We start from the raw sequence: 9,900 nt of genomic DNA on the forward strand, positions 1-9,900 counted from the left end.
ATTAAAAAATCCTTTGAAAACCTTACACAAGCCTTTGTAAATACTTTTTTTTTTCCCCTTCTATTCATCCTGTGTCTCCTCAAATGTTCGAGGAAAACAAATCTTCTGATTATGCACAGGAACACAGTTATCCCAGTTCCTCATTCCTTGGACAGAAGGGCATCTGATGCTGACTATTCCTATAAACCAACAAGTTCAGAACATAATTAGCAATATTGTCAAAAAATCCTGCAAGTAATTAGGACTGTGTCTCGCCAATGGTAACACCACTTAAAGGAGTATGTTGTGCTTTCATATGTGGACCGATCAGAAATCTTTAATAGCTCAGAGAAGAAACTGAATTAAGTTAAATGGCTGTTTCCTTTTCCTGTTTCCACTCCACCACCTCAGGCTGAGTGGAAGAATCGGACAGCAGATGCCTGTCCATGAAAGGAAACGTTAAGTCAGCCCCCTTCTCGAGTCTGTATCTTCATTTTAAATTCAGTTCTGTTTGAGTGTGACTCGCACACCTTTGGGACATCCTTCGCTACAGCCTCTCCTGGGCATCAGTCACCTACCAGATAACGCAGCGTCCTCAGCCAGGATGTTCCCTCTCACAACTTCTCAACAGCTTATGGGGACTTAACCCTATCAGATACCCCTGTCCCAAATGTATTGTCATTGATGACAGTGCTAGACACTAGTGAGAGCTACATAAATGTCCAGTTCTTTCTGAAAGCTAGTGAAGTATTTGCCTCAGCCACTTCCTTCGGCAATGAATTCACCAGTGTAATCTCATGACATGGAAAAGCGTTTCCCCATTTTCACTCCCCAGTTTCATTGAAGGGTCCCTTTGTTCTCATATTAGGATACAGGAAGAACGGAAGCTCTCAAGTCTATACTTTCCTGATTCTAGAAATTATTTTATAAACTATCTGCCCACTTTTGTATCCCTTCTTTCCAAAATAGCAACCTGCTTTTCTAATCTCTCTCAGAGTTTTCACATGCCTTAATCGCTCACGTCACCATTTCCTGAAATTTCCTCTTTATGGGCAGACTTCAGTGTCCTCCCCAGAGCATTCAGACAAGATTGTCCACACTGGCAGCACTGAAATCTCATGCCTGTGATTATTAGAGAGTTAATTTAAACCCCAGAAGGGGTAACATCAGCCTACATGTTTCCCTTGCCATTGTGCTGTTTACATGGAATTTCAATTACTGTTGCGCTGTCCAGTCACCTTCCCTGCTTAGGTCTGACTGAAGTCTTTCGGAGTCCTCTCCAGTATGGCTACTCAGAACTACTTTTGTCTTCTGCAGAGGTTGTTGCTTCACTGTTCACTTTTCCCTCCTCTTTCCAGATGAACAATAAATAAACACAATCAGGGCACAGGATAAATCCTTAAGACTTTTAACCTTTTGCCATGATGAAAATTAATTGTTCAGTTCCAGCCCTTGCTTGCTGCTTATAGGACAATTCTTGTTCAAAGACAATTCGTCTCATCTTACACTGTGATGCATTTTTTACACTTTTTGTTTGCACAGTTTAGGGAAGGCCATTTTGCAAAGTCCCTAATTAATTCTGGATTTTTTTTTCCTACTCTTCAGCCTAAGTTTGGCTACTATATACCTATTTGTTCTTAAACTAGTAGCATCCTCTCAACTAAAAGCTCCTTTCCCTACCTGTTGCTTATTGTCAGGTGTGTTTCTGGCCAGCCATCAGATCCCTTCCCGGTCTCCATTTTACTAGGCAAGGTTTTTAAGCCAAAACTCTGGTGATACAATCTTCATTCTCCAGAAAACCCTAGAAGCCATTCTTACACCTGTTTCAGTTTGAATTAATCTTTGATGAGAATTGTTCACAATATTCTATATGAGATCTTTTTATGAGAAAATTCTCTTGATACATTTCTGGATCCCATTTACCTTTTAGCAGTTCATGGTGTGTGACCAGCTCAAGGGACTCAAAGACCCTTTTCCTCCTTCTCTCTCATTTCCAATTGGTGAGTTCCCAGGGAAAAAAAAAAAGTTATTAGTCCCTATATACACGGCAATGAATTTTGCATACCTGAATCTCATCCAAGATTTCATTTCATCCAAATCTCAGAGGTCTTTCAGTATTTGTTTATAACATCCGGATCATTCTGTCCTTGTGCCCTCAGCAAATTTCATCCAAATGCTCTTTTTATTTATGCCGAGGCCATGAATTCAAATATGAAACAAGATAAGGCCCCAAAGTGACCTACAATAGTAATCCCTTTTCCCTATCAAGATTTTTGTCTTTGTGGAGCAGTCTCAAAGGCCTTTTAAAAATCTAAATATATCAGATTAAATTTTTCTCTTTTATTAACTTCTTTATTGACACATCCAGAAAACTGAGAAAGGGATTTATGAGATACTCTTTGCTTAAAGAATTCATCTTGGTTATCACAGTCTTCCAGGTGTTTTGACATATTTTTAATTACCATTCCGACCAGCTTTCAAGAAACAGATAAAAGTTTCACTATTCTACTTCCCTGCTTCATCCCTAGCACCTTTTTTTAAATTGTGGTTACAGTCTGTATTGCCAGCTTTCTATGAGAGACCACATATTTTCCTTACCCAAAAAGCCAATGTGCCCAACTACTACTCACTTGAAGTTCTCTGGAATTCTTGGAGGCATGCCATATTATTTTTTAAAATTATTAGTTTGGTCTACCATTTCTTCTTATGAGATTTCAGTCTACAGGAGTTGCTTCATTGTGAAAAATAGAATGGACACAGGACAAGAATGTAAATGCCTCCTACATCCTCAAAACTGAAGGTGGATGTGAAAAAGCAAAGTTTTTCTTGATTGTTCTCTTTAACCTCCCTTGATCCAACACATCCACTAATTCTTTCACAGGCTTCCTGGTTCTCACACCCTGGAAGACTCTCATTTATATTTTTCATTCATTTCATTGTTTGCTCTGCAACTCCCTGTTCTAGCTTCCCTCCTAATTATTACATGCTGCAAATTCAAGCTTCTTCCTGCTGTAAATTTTGAAGAACCTCTTGCATGACTCCCAGTTGCTCAGAAATTATAACTTAAGTCACACGGGTATCCTATTTTCCTTTTGATCCACAGGGATGCTTGTCATCCGAGACTATTATTATTGCTGATATCATAGGTATCCACAGCACTTCTAAGGATTTTAATCTTTTACTATTAACTCTGATGTCTGCTTCTCAGTCAGAATACAACAGCATGAACTGCTCATTAGTTTGAGCTATTGCGATCAAACTTTATATCCTGTCTGCATCTTCACACCATCTGCTTTTGAAGTGGTAGACAGACTGTTAATCAGACTTACTGTGCTTCGGTGTCTGTGAAGCACAGTGGCTTTTTGAAAAGTGGTTTGAGGTGGTTCTACATTTACTGTTTCGCAGTAACTTCCGTCCGCACTTAAAAGCAGACAGAGCTTTCCTAGCTGCCAGTACTGGAATGTGACCACAGCTTTCCTTCCCTGGCACCATCGCCAAATATGAAGACTCAAACTTTCAGGGCACAAAACAGGTTTTCTTTTAAGGACAGCTACTAATCGATCTTTTGGTCTGTTCACTGTAACTATCTGAAACTTAGAATACAATTTTATCCATTCAATATAGGAAGGAGCAGTATCCAGCTTCCTCTCTCGGAGCTATTTTAATTCTGCAGGCCTAAAAAGCAAGAAAAACAGTAAAGATTATTTCAACTCGTCAAGTCAGAGGATTAGTCAGAACACACCTAAGCATATGAACTGCTGAGTAAGAAGATACCTTTTCACATACAGCTTTTTAGCGGAGAATCACTTTGTAACTTTGCTGCACTTTGCTCTGTATTCATTGAGCCTATAGTAACATAACATGTGTAACAGTACCTCTGTGAGCTTTTGGGCCCTAGAATCTCATACTCATTATCAGTTTGTCTGTCTAACTACTGAAATGTCTAAACTTGTGAGTACTTCATAATCCTTAATGTAGTAACGCTATGTAAACCTTCTGAGTCAGGGAAGTGCAATTATCACAGAAATAATCTTCTCATGGAAAATTTTTTAGATGTTTTACACTGACAGAAAACCAGCATGAATTGAAAATGTAAGTAGAACAAATTCACCTCATTCACCGACACCCCCTTCTCTTCCCAAGAAAGCTTGTTCATCTCATCCAAGTCCGCTAGAACAGAGCACAACAGACCCTAGGCCACTGACAGCACTTCAGAACAGCTTGACACCCAGGTCTGCCAGACCGTGATGGCCAGGAAGCTCGTTCCCAGGGGTCTGCTGCTCTCTAGCCTTAAGAGCACTGAAATCATGCAGGAGTCTGCATTTAAGTATTATTCTCATGTAAGCACTTGCTGACTCTGTCAGCTCTGACTTCACCTTCCAAGCTTTTCAGCTTGAACAGAGGATCCAGAACAAGACTGCTACATACAATTTTCCCCCACCAACCTGTCTAGAAGACGTTGCTCCCGGAGGCCTATTCGGAGCACGTCTCAGCCACAGGGAACCCGTAAGGAAGGGCTGGAGCAGACCAAGCACGTCATGGCTCAAACATTCTCCCCAGCTTGTGGGAGATCTGGATCCCAACTCCTGCTTCCCCGCATTGCTTTCTGTCAGAGATAGCACAGTCAAAACACGCAGTTAACTATTTTGCAGTAAGTATTTGTCATTTTATATCTCCCTGGTATCTCCCATATACTGGCTGAATGTCCTAAAGACCAGGGTTTATAATCCGTCTATTTTTGCCTCTGTGAATATTTAATCATTCACACAAAGAGGAAGATCTTCAGGAAAAAAGGCCTTTAAAAAGCAACTGACTCCAATTACCCAAAGCTGGGTAATAAAAGCATTCACCTAAGATCTGCTGGCACATCTCTCTTTCAAATAGGGCGTTTGACCTTGGGCAGACACAGAAGGAGCAGTCTCCTTCTGTTCATGGTCCTTGGGAATGAACCCTGCTCTGCTCTGGTACCTACCTACAGCCACTGTGCCTGTCTGAAAGATTGAGAGAAAAACAGGTAACCCATGTTTAAACCTTTGCTATAAAGCTATGAGAAGAATGAAAGCCCCTTGCAGAGATCTAAAAAACCAAGAACTCCTGTAGGGTTCATGAAAATAAGAGACCAAATACAGGAAAAAGACTTTATTTTTGTCCTTGCAGAGGGAAAGGTCACGGTACAAACTAAAGATTTAAAAGGCATAAGACAGCCAGAATGAAAAGAGACATTACAAATGCACCAATTAGAGGAAAAGCTTCAGTCAGAATTTGTGCCTTATCGGATGTCAAAGAATCCAATTACAAGACCAAAACTGATAAGGAACCAGGCTTTGTTAGTCCTGCAGTTCACAGAACTACCTGCTTCAAAGCACATTAAAGTGCAGCTGCAGCCCGAGAAATGACTATCACAACCACGTGCGATGGAATGGAGCCTGCACAGAGTCAGCCTTGGAGGAAACAAAGAGCAAACCATCAGTCCGTAGGAAATGAAGGCTGGGACTCTCCTTCCTTTGAAGACGACTTTCTGTATTGAAGGCACAGCCGATGTCCCCGTCTTAGACTTCTGAGGGTTTCAGGGAAGGGTTCATAGTTGCAGGTCCTGTTTGAAAGCAAGGGGTGGGCCCGCAGTAGAGCCAGGATAGCCCATGCAGAAACTGTACTTTTGCGGGTGAAGAAAGAGACAGAAGGGCTTCTGTCCACCCAGTGTATTCCATCGTTTTCCCCAGTGACTAAAACCTCTGGAGCTGGGCCGATTTGAGTTTTTTTGGTGTAACCCAGCAGGGCTACAGTGGCACACCCCTTTAGCAGAGACGACTGTAACAGATAAAACGGGCTCCATTGCGGAGAGCCTGAGCGGGGTTTAAGCAGGAGAAGGATACACTTCACCCCGGGGAATTCAGCCACGCCTGCTGAGCAAGAGACAGAATTTAAGTGTAACGGCTTCTCCTGCTCCCACCTACGGCGGCACGAACACATCTGTGAGAGCAAGAGGGGTGCCGCGCTCCCCCCCGCTCCCCACCCCAGCGCCTCAGGCCCCGCTCGAACCCCTCGCCAAGCGGGAGGAGCCCAGCCTGCCTCCGAAGGCCGGGCCGCTGGCAACGGCCCCGCTCCGCTCGCAAACGTAGCGGACCCAGCCCGCTCTGAGAGACAACATGGAGCCCCTTGCTGCCATTTTGCAAGCGCCGCTCCCTACGCGATGGGGACCGGGGGGGTGTGGGGTGGGGTGGGGTGGGGGTGGAGCGGGGAAGGGGCTCCCCCGCACGGCCCCAGCGGCGGGGAGCCTGCGGAGGAGAAGGCTCCGCCGCTGCCCGGTTGTCGCTGCGTGGCGAGAGGGCCGGAGCTTTGCCGCGGGAGCGGCGGGGCCGGGGCGGAGCGCCGCCGTCCCAGGGCCGCCATAGGCGCCGCGCCGGCAGGCCCCTGCGGGAGGCGGCCCCGCCCCGCCCCGCCCCGCCCGGCCCGGCCACCGTCCGCGCCGTGACGTCCCGTGGGCGGCGGCAGGAGCGCGGCCGGGCAGGCTCACCCCCGCCGCGCATGCGCCGGCCGAAGGACAACGACGGCCGCCTCGGGCCGCGGGGTTAAGCGGAAGCCGCCGGCCCCGGGCAGGAAGTGACCCCCCGCGCACCGTGACAAACAGCCCCGCGGCCCGCTGCGGCCCGGCGCGCCGCCCTGCGTGACTCATTTGACTGACACGCGGCGGGGGAGGGGGGTGACCAATGGGAGCTACTTCTCCCTGCCCTTCTGGCCCACCTTCTCTCGGGCCACGGCCAATCGGAAGCGCAAGTTCTTCTCCTGCCCAGTCGCCCTTTGATGGATGGGTGCGACAGCCAACCGGACAGCGGACTGCGGGCTAGCCCTGCCCCCGCCTTCCGCCAATGGGCGCTGTGGAATGAAGGCGCTAGCGGGACAGGAGGGAGGGCCGCGCCAGGCGCCCCCGCCCCAGCAGAGCCGCCGTTACCCCCCACCACGGCGGGGGTCTCCCGCCCCCCCCCCCCCTCCCCCCGGGCCGGGGTAGCCCCGGCGGCGCGTCCCCGCCGCGGCTCCGCTCCCCGCCACACGTTCCCAGGCTGGATGCGACACGGGGCGGGGAGGAGCCGCCCGGCCGCTGCCTGCGGGGGCTCCTCGCGCTCTTAAGGTGGCCCGGAGGCCCGGGGCAGCCGGCTGTGCCGCCTCCGGCCCCGGGGGGCGAAGCCTCGCCAGGTAACGGCGGCCGACGTGGCGTCAGGCGGGAGCTGCCCGGTGGTTTCAGCTTCCCCAGGGGGGCCGCGACACGAAGCGTCCGCCTTCAGGGGTGTCCGAGCGTTGGCCGCGCCGGCAGACCCGTCCCTCGACGCTTGTCCGGCTTTGGACACAGCCGAGCTCCCGGCGGGTCCGGTTGGCGCTGGCGGAGACGTAGGGTACGTCGTCGTTCTCGTAGTCGAGGTCCTAAACACGAATTTAAACCGCCCGGTTGCAAACCACCCGTTTTAGCTCCTTGGATGGCGTGTGGCACGTCGATACGGGGGTATGCCCTGAAAAGGGGGCAGCTAGGTCGTGCCCACGTGCTGCTGCGAGGAATGATTCAGGGGACGTAACGCGAGCAACTGAAGTCAATTTTTCTATATGCATTTATACACAAATACATAAAGATTTTCCTGGGTAAGAAGAGGTTTTGGAAAAAAACCCCACAGACCAACCACCAAACCCTGCTCGGGGAGAAAAATGCATTGGGATTCCTGTACATTACACAGGATTGCTGAGATGCCTGTTTGCTACGAGTTGCAAATGGAAGGAACAGTCCTTCAGCCAGGATGTGGAAGAGAATTCCTTCTCAAATACCGTAAGTTTCAACATCCTAACTGCCAAAAACCAAAGCCACCTCCTACACCTTCCTGGATACCAGAAGCCCCAACTGCCCGCTATCCATCTGTCAAAATTTATAGCGTTCCCTAGACAAATATTAACAATTCAGTCCTGTACAAAGCCAGTGGCGTCTTGAAAAATGGCAAGAAGAATAAAACACTTTGAGTGTCATGTAAAAACAAGTTACGTGGTGACTAGTTTACTTTCTTTCCCATGTCTCCCATCTGCTATCCTCTATTTTCTACTCAGCTTGCAAAGGCTTGGGGATGGGTCTTTTTGTTCTCCGAATGCTAAATATGATAATGGGTCATGACCCATTCAGTTCTGTGTTGCTTCTGCAACACTGATTCTTTGGCCTGCCTCCCAAGGGCTTTTTCTGTGCTGGATGGCGTCTTTGTATTTACGTTCTTTCAAGTAATGAAATAAGTTAGTTACATCATATCTTTTTTGTCTATAAAAAGCAGGCAATATTTCAGACATTCATTTGGGAGAGAGGATCCTGAAAACCAAAAGGAAAAATAAATGGGGAACGCACATTAGATGCCTGGCACGTGTCAAGTCCAACCGCAGTTTTCTAACACCTCTGCAGTTGGCTGTAGATCAAACAACTCGCAGATACCACCCATCAGTGCCTCCCAGCACCATGCTGCTTCTGCCTTGTCTCTCTGTAGGGTTAAGAGGAACCTGTGCGCAGTATGAGCACAAATCCTAGCTAGAGGGGAACTGGAGAACTTGGTGTGGGAATAGCGGGGAGACCCAAAGACCACCAAGAGAAGTCCAAGGAGAGGCAGGAGGCCAAGGGTAGGACTTTGGCACAGCTTTTGACCTGCCGAAGGAAGGCAAGGAGTCGTTGCAGGTGTAACGGTAAACTAAGCCCTGCAAAAGCAGCAAGTCTTGTAACACCCCCTCTGCTATCAGAACAATTTCCATATTACAGTTTCCAGAAGGAAAGAAAAAAAAGAAAAAAAAAAAAAGGGACATTTACTCAGGAAATGTCATTTTCTCCCAGCGTGTGTCCTATCCTCTACTCCAAGCCTTACAGCAGCGTTACCATTTGGAGGAATGCAAATGTGAAACTACCCACAGAAAGAAGAGATTATCAAACACGGGGGATCTCTCCGATAACCAGGGTGGGGAACCCAAGGGAGGCTGTTTCGTGGTTGTGCATTTCGGATTTCCATGTAGAAGTGGCCTGCCTACGACATTGGCCTCAGGTGCAGGGGGACCCCGGGCAGTGCCGGTTCCTTCACACACACGTTTTGGAGTATTTGATCTCGTTAACTTCACTGCACAGCCCCCTTTAATGTTGTAAAATAACGGACGGTTGCCTTGGTCCGTGCCCCGAAGACCAGCCTTGCAACACGCTGACAGGAGAGCCCCAGTTTTCAGCCAACTGGGCGAAAGCGGGACGACACCGTGTGTAATTCGTGGGGTTTTCTGTATGGTTTCAGCTGGTTGTAACACATCGGAGAGACAGCGAGGAGACTTTTAACGGGGCTGCAGCAGAAACACCTCTCACGACTGAGGGATGTTACCCCAATAGGTTACTGACAAACACAAGGCGTGAGGGAAGATGAGCAGGGATGGCGAGCTGAATTTTTTGGGGGTGGGAGAAAACTCCGAGCGTCCTGGTCCGGAGCAGGGCACGTCACCCAGGGCGGCGAGCCCGATCTCCGGCGGGGGCTGCCGGGCCCAGGCCCGGGCCCGGGCCCGGGCCCAGGCCGCCATTTGGGAGCGGCGCCCCGCGGGTGGGACGAGACGGGACGGGTCGGGTCGGGACTGGACGGGGAGCGCCCTCGGGCCGGAGGAGATGAGGAGATGAGGGCCGGCCGGGTGAGCGGCTGTCGGAGGGGTGGCCCGACAGCTGCCGCCGCCAGCTGGGGGGGAGACAAGAGGCTGCTGCCAGGGCCCCCCGGCCGGCGGCCATCTCCGGGGTGAATCGAGGCCCCCCCCCCGGCCGGGGCGGGGGTCGCCGGGGGAGGCCGAAGCCGCGGCCCCGGCTGGACCCGACGGGCAGGCGGGCGCTGCCTCCACCGGGTAGAACGGGGCGCGGCCCCCGCTTGGGCAACCGCAGCTCCCCCAGACCGG

This window comes from Accipiter gentilis, chromosome 18 (genome assembly GCF_929443795.1).
Source record: "Accipiter gentilis chromosome 18, bAccGen1.1, whole genome shotgun sequence".
In the NCBI taxonomy this organism is placed as follows: domain Eukaryota; kingdom Metazoa; phylum Chordata; class Aves; order Accipitriformes; family Accipitridae; genus Astur; species Astur gentilis.